Below are 6813 nucleotides of genomic sequence, written 5' to 3' on the forward strand. Positions count from 1 at the left end.
TGCTTGTTATTCACCAGTTATCTAAGAGGCTGCCAAAATATCTTTGGTAGTGGTTGTTGCACTTCTTCCAGCCAAGCTAAGCCCAGCTTTATCGTAAGGAAACAGGCCCAGATGAATAGAATCACAGAATCACAGAATGTTAGGGGCTGGAAGGGACTTCAAAAGCTCATCCAGTCCAACCCTTCTGGCAGAAAAAGATCACCTAGAGCAGGTCACACAGGAACACATCCAGGGGGGTGTTGAATATCTCCAGAGAGGGAGACTCCACAATCCCCCTGGGCAGCCTGCTCCAGGGTTCTGTCACCCTCACAGTGAAAAATGTTTTCCTCTGCCTCAGCTCCCATCATTGCCTCTTGTGCTGGCATTGAGCATCACCCAGCAGAGCCTGGCTCCAGCCTCTGAGCACTCACCCTTCACATCTTTATAAACATGAATGAGGTCACCTCTCAATCTCCTCCTCTCCCAGCTAGAGCCCTCAGCTCCCTCAGGCTCTTCTCTTAAGGAAGATGTTCCACTCCCTTCAGCATCTTTGTGGCTCTGTGCTGGACTCTTTCAATCAGTTCCCTGAGATCCTTGAACTGAGGGTCCCAGAACTGGACACAATATTCCAGATGTGGCCTCACCAGAGCAGAGTAGAGGGGGAGGAGAACCTCTCTTGACCTACTAATTACAGCCCTTCTGATCCACCCCAGGATGGCAATTATTATTAAAAATACACAAATACTATGAAAATGTGAATGCATTCATTTCAATGGTAGATTTGAAGACATGAAGAGGAAGGTTCAAATAAATAATAATGTTCCCTGTGAAATGAAACCCACTCAAGAGTTAAGTCATTCAACTTTGATGGCTGAGTAGGTTAGCTCCTTACTGTGGCAGGGGTCACTGGAGTAGCAGTAAGGAGGTAGAAGAGGCTTCAGGCATTGCTAGATCTGTGTGCTGCCTGTTCAGAGAAATCAGCACACATCTCTAATTTGAGGGATAACTCAACAGAATGAGAAAGAGCAACTTTCTGCAGAAGGATCAGAAGACAATTTTATCTCAAGACAGGTCTAATGGGGAACATGAGCTGGGTCTAGACCATTGTGAGACAGATTGGTTTTACCCTACTGACAACTGATCAGAGGCTTGTGTCACTCTCATCAGAAACAGGCAAGAGGTATTTAAATGTGTCCAAAGTGTGAAGTGGTTGTGAGAATAAAGATGGTCTGTACTTACTTTATGTCTCCTCACTAATTATCTTTATGCTTCCTTATTAATTATGGTATCCAAAAAAATGGGATGATCAGGTTTGGAGCAGACTGCAGATTGGCTCTGCTCAGTCAATATCCTGTCTGTAAAATAGAGTCATTTATCACTCTGGGCAAAACAGAATATTCTCTATGCAGGGTTTATGGTTTAAAGACCACACACAGAGTACTGCAGAGTTCTGAGGCCCCTATTGCAAGAAGGATGGGGAGGTGCTGGAAGGTGTCCAGAGAAGGGCCACAAGGCTGAGCAGAGGGCTGGAGCTGCTTTGCTATGAGGACAGACTGAGGGAGTTGGGGTTGTGCAGTCTGGAGAAGAGAAGGCTCCAAGGAGACCTAATTGTGGCCTTCCAGTATCTGAAGGGGGCTACAAGAAAGATGGGGAGGGACTTTGTAGAGTGTCAGGGAGTGACAGGATGGGATGGGGATGGAGCAAAACTAGAAATGGGTAGATTCAGATTGGATTCCTCCCCATGAGGGTGGTGAGAGTTTGGCCAGGGAGGTGGTGGAAGCCTCATTCCTGGAGGTTTTTACAGCCAGGCTGGATGTGGCTGTGAGCAACCTGCTGTAGTGTGAGGTGTCCCAGCCCATGTTAGGGGGGTTGGGACTGGATGATAATTAAGGTCCCTTCCAACCCTGACAATTCTGTGATTCTGTGATTGACAAATCACACCGAGGAAAGGATTTTCAGAATCATGGAATCAGAGAATCACAGAATCATAGAATGGTTTGCGTTGAAAGGAACCTCCACAGTCCATCCAGTCCAACCCCCCTGCAGTCAGCAGGGACATCTTCCATTAGATCAGGTTGCCCAGAGCCCCTGGGGAGACTATTTCTGAATAAAAAAGATAATTACTTTCCAGAGATCAATCAGCTGAGTGTTTGTGGAGGGTTTGTTCTTCCTACTCGTGGTAGTTCATCCACAAAACTTAGACTTCTCTTTCTTCCATAAAAGAAGATGTGGAACAAATCTACATTTTCCTGAGCAGCTTGGTGCACTCACTTCAGAAAACCAATCTTGATATGATCTGTAACTTGCTAGACTGTTGTCAGTCAAGCAGTCAGAGTTAGAAGAGCGTTCTTGGGAAGATCAATATGGCCTGTGAAGCCTCAGTGTGTTTGTGGCATGATGTAGGAAGCGTAATCTCATTCTGCTCTTCCCAGGGTAAAAGGAGAGCTCCCAGGAATGTTGGCAGATGCTAGGCAGAAATGCCAGAACACTAATCCTTCAGAGTAAATCTTCTCATTGCTACACTTCAACTAACATGTTGCTGTGAACAGGACCTGCAGATGGTAAGAACATACTTTCTTTATTAGATTTGATAAGAATTGGATCAGATTAAATTAATTGCAGGGAAGGCCTTCTATATCCCACATGGAACTTGTCTGCTAACTGTGGGGTTTAACATGCTGTGTTACCTTCTTAAGATGTGAATGTTCCTGATAAAGACTTGGTGCGCTGAGGTAGGGCAGGAGGAGACAGGCTTTTGAAGTGATTTCTTGAGATAACCATTACCAAAGTGAGTTGTGGAGTAATTCTGTAGGAGAAGGGCAGCTGAGGCCAGTGCTTTCTGTGCATATGTAAAGGACAGTGTCTGGTGCTGAATGTAAGCCTCCCGGCTAGCTTCTCATACATGACAGCGGTGGTGATGTCCTTCCTTTTTCCTACTCCTGCTCTTGCATCTCCAATGCACTGTGCATTTGCAGTTCAGCACTCCTGCATAAGAAAGAGAAGCAAATATTCCATGCCTCCACATAGGCAGTTTAGCAAATGGACCTTCATACACATGAGGTCTTCTCTGTCCAGCAACAACTCACTGTTCCACATGTAGACTAAAGCAACTTAATCCCTTGGAAAGGTCCTGAAAGGTGCTGAAGAGGTGGGTAAAAGTGCAACCTGTGCTTGATAACAGGCAGTACTGACTGCACAATGCACACACCACACAAATATTCAGTCACATTTAGGTGCCTTTCAGAATGCCATTTCCTTCACACATTTAAGCAGCTGAGTGACTCCAGTTACAGAACAGGTGAGTGAAGTAAAAGGGCTTAGAAGCCTCTAAGTCAAGTGCAGAAAGCAGAGGGACAACAGGTGGCAACAAGAGTCAGAGAAGGACAGAGAGGTGGATGGAAGGAAATTAAGGTTACTACCATGATATTACTATTAGAAGGCAAATGACTCAGATGAAAGAGGTTAGGTGGCCTGTTCGTCAGCTGACTGTCCATCTGTCACAGAACTGGAGAGGTGTCATGATGCAGGAAGATTATGGTAGCTCTGATGTGTGTTTTTCAGGTACCCTAAAAGGAAAGTACAACTAAACTATGCTTTGCCTGAACTTTATGTGAATATTTCCTGCCCATTTTGAGCTGTAAAGACCATTCCACTCAATCACTCTTCTGCCCAGCCTGCAGGCATGACCTTGCATTCTGCATCCTTGTTCTCAACTCCCTGCGGCTCTCTCAGGGACATCTCCGGGAAGCCTCCTGCGTCCTTCTGGAGCAGGGTGACCTCTAGGGGCCGATGGGCAGAGCTGGCATGGAATGAGCACATCAGTGTCCTGCCTGAAACCGCCTTCCACAGCTACAAACTCTGGGCGTTGCCTGTGAGTTCCCATGACCTGAGGTCTCTGTGTGTGTCGAGTCACATAGTCCCAGCAGTATTGTCCTGTCGTGCAAAGGACTGCCCAGGTAAGTAGAATGAGACATTTCAACAGACTTCCTTTCTCTCTTCCATGGCAAAGACAGGACTGCTTTCAGCTAGTAGTTTATTCTGGAGGTTGAATAGACTTTGTATGCCATGAAGAGCTTTTTTTCTGCAGAACAGGAATGTTTTCGGTTATTATTATCAAATCAATGAAACAGTGCTTATTTCCTTAGGAGGCATATCACTGGTGTCCAAACTGTTACAGCTGTAAGAGTCTTTGCAATCCATACAGTACATAGGCTGCATCTATTTTAAACTTCCTCTCAGAGGTGTTCCTTTATGGATCAATGTCTTTTCTCAAGGTCACTAACCTTTACTAACCAGCTAGCAGACAGTCTGACTCTACAGTGTGTTTATACAAGCTGATTCTAATCCTCAAGGTATGACATCAAACTATAAATACATGAGAAATGAAATATATTTTAAACTCATATGAAAGAGAGAGAGAGATTTCCTTGGTACAAATAAGGAACATTTTTGGATTCACAAGAACTAAACAGGTATTTAAGACAATATATTTGTGACTTGACCTCTTCTGGACATACGGAGCCTTGGTGGAACATGCAGGTTGAGTTGCTATTAAACACTGCCACCACTGTAAGCATTCCTCATGTTAATCATCAATGTAGTTTAATATTTTACTGTTTGAACAGTGAGGGTCTGGGTGTGCTTTGCTTGGCTTCACACCCACTTCAAGCAGGAGAATATTGTGCTTCTTGTCTTTTGAAGCAGCATAAAGGGAAACTATGGGAATGACTCATCTGCACTGCAGGTTGCAAAGGACTTTTGCTGTCACCCTTCCTGGCTTAGGTGGCTGGCAGGTCCTCATCTCTGGTCATCTAAAGATGAGTGAGGGTGACCCAGAGCCCTGTGCTCCATGTTGTGCCTGGCCTATGCAGGACCAGCCAGATCACAGCTGTCTAGAGAGGTGCTGCCATCACTCTCCTTAGGCTGCTCTAACCAGGAGCATGGGGGAGCTCTGAGGGCCACAGATTCCTCATGATGCCCTTTCAGTAGCCATCTGCTTCCAAGCACCTACATGGTGCCCTTTGTGGGCAGAGGGCCCAGTACAAATGAGACCCTGCACACTGACCAGTGGCTGCTTCTGTCAGCTCAGGGACTTTTCTCCCAGCACTGCTGACCCTCACTCCCATTGTCAGCCCTTTGCTGGCCTGTTCCACCTGGCTTTGCTCTGGCCCAGTGGTGAACACCTGAGGCTGGCTCACCCCTCTGGCTGCACTCTAACCATCTGCTGTGGTTCAGTGATGAGATGTGGGGCAGGGAGTTTCAGCAGCTTTAGCCTCTGCTGGGTTGAAGGCAGCCCTAGGTGCTGCTGGGTGCTGGCCCAGCCGGGCACAGGAGAGGCCACCCTGGTGGCTCCATGCTGCCCCCCGCTGGTACTGGGAGCCTTGAGCAGTGGCTCCGGACGGCAGCTGCCTGGCTGAGCTCCTGTGACTGCCAGGAGCCTGCGGGAGCTCTCAGACCAAGAAAGATGATGGGACCTGTGCCCTCATCGCAACTGCCCAAATGGGGAAGCAAGAGATTCATCCACCATCCCAACTGATGTCTCTCTGCCCTACAGCAGCATCCATCCTGTGGTGTCCCCAGGGCTTGCTATGTTTCCTCAATGTATCACCACCACCTGCAACCGATTGTCAGTGTGTGGCAACTGGGCACTGCCTCATGGCACCCACAGTCTCCTCAGCCCTTTTCTGCCTGGGGATGAGCAGTCAGGTTTGCAGCCTCTGTCAGCACTCAGCCTCATAGGCTTAGCCTCCACACATGTGGCTGGATGCTTTCCTTCCCACCGACTCCTCACCACATGGCTTGGGCCTGGAGCCTGGAGTTGCCTTCTGCAGTGGCTCCTGCCCTCTGTGTACCATCTCAGCCTGGGGTAATGAAATAAGCCATGGGAATCTGGCTAGGAGGAGAATATTGTGTGGGCATGTCACATGGCACAGAAGCTTTGCAGCACTGAAGTTCATTTACGTCCATCCCAGTTTCCTCAGTGAAGAGAACAGGGAGGGCAAGAGGTAGCTGTCCAAACAGGTTTTTAAGAAGCTGTCTCTCCAAAGGCTCTTCACAAGTGCTGAGGAGAGCCATGCACACAGATCCCAGTAGTGCAGCCTTGGTTTGCTCTCATGTGATAGCTGTGCAAGAGGATGTGCTTCATACCTCAGAATGGATTTGATTTTTCCACTAGGCACTTATAATATTTATTCTTGATGTTGGCTCATTAAGCAGCCTACTAAAATGGTGGTCTAAATAAATAAATGGGAATGGTGGTCTCAGGAGCCCTGCTCTGCCAGTGCCTGTTGCTGCTGCCTCAGAACCAGGAAGGAATGGCCTGCGAGGGCTTTGTCACCACGCAGGGTGGAGACTTCCATATCAGGATACTGCTACCTCTGGATTTTCAGCTGAAAAATGCAAGGACAGAGAGTAGCTGGCACCTAAAGAAGATACTGCATGGATATGGGCATATCTTAAAGCAGAGGTTGCACAGCTGTCCAGATCTTGTCAGTTTTATGGTGGAGCTGAAAACTGTTTTGGAGCTTGCTCTGAAAAAGACACGAGACACGCATGCACCGTGGCCACCAGAATGCTACTCCTGCCTTGTCAGAGATATGGAAATACTGGGTTGGAATAAGTATGTTTATTTCTCAACAGTTGTTATATTTAGAATATCTGATCTGCTTTTCTGTTTCTGAGTTGAACAAACCAAATATACCTGTTCTGGTTTTTAAAAAAAACAGAAAACATTTGAACCCAGCACATGTGGCTGAGGAGAGAGGAGGCAGTGCGAGGAGCTCAGCCCTGGCAGCTTGCTTTTGCCTTGCTTTTGGCTTTGCTTTCCTTGCTTTT

This window comes from Dryobates pubescens, chromosome 20 (genome assembly GCF_014839835.1).
Source record: "Dryobates pubescens isolate bDryPub1 chromosome 20, bDryPub1.pri, whole genome shotgun sequence".
In the NCBI taxonomy this organism is placed as follows: Eukaryota; Metazoa; Chordata; class Aves; order Piciformes; family Picidae; genus Dryobates; species Dryobates pubescens.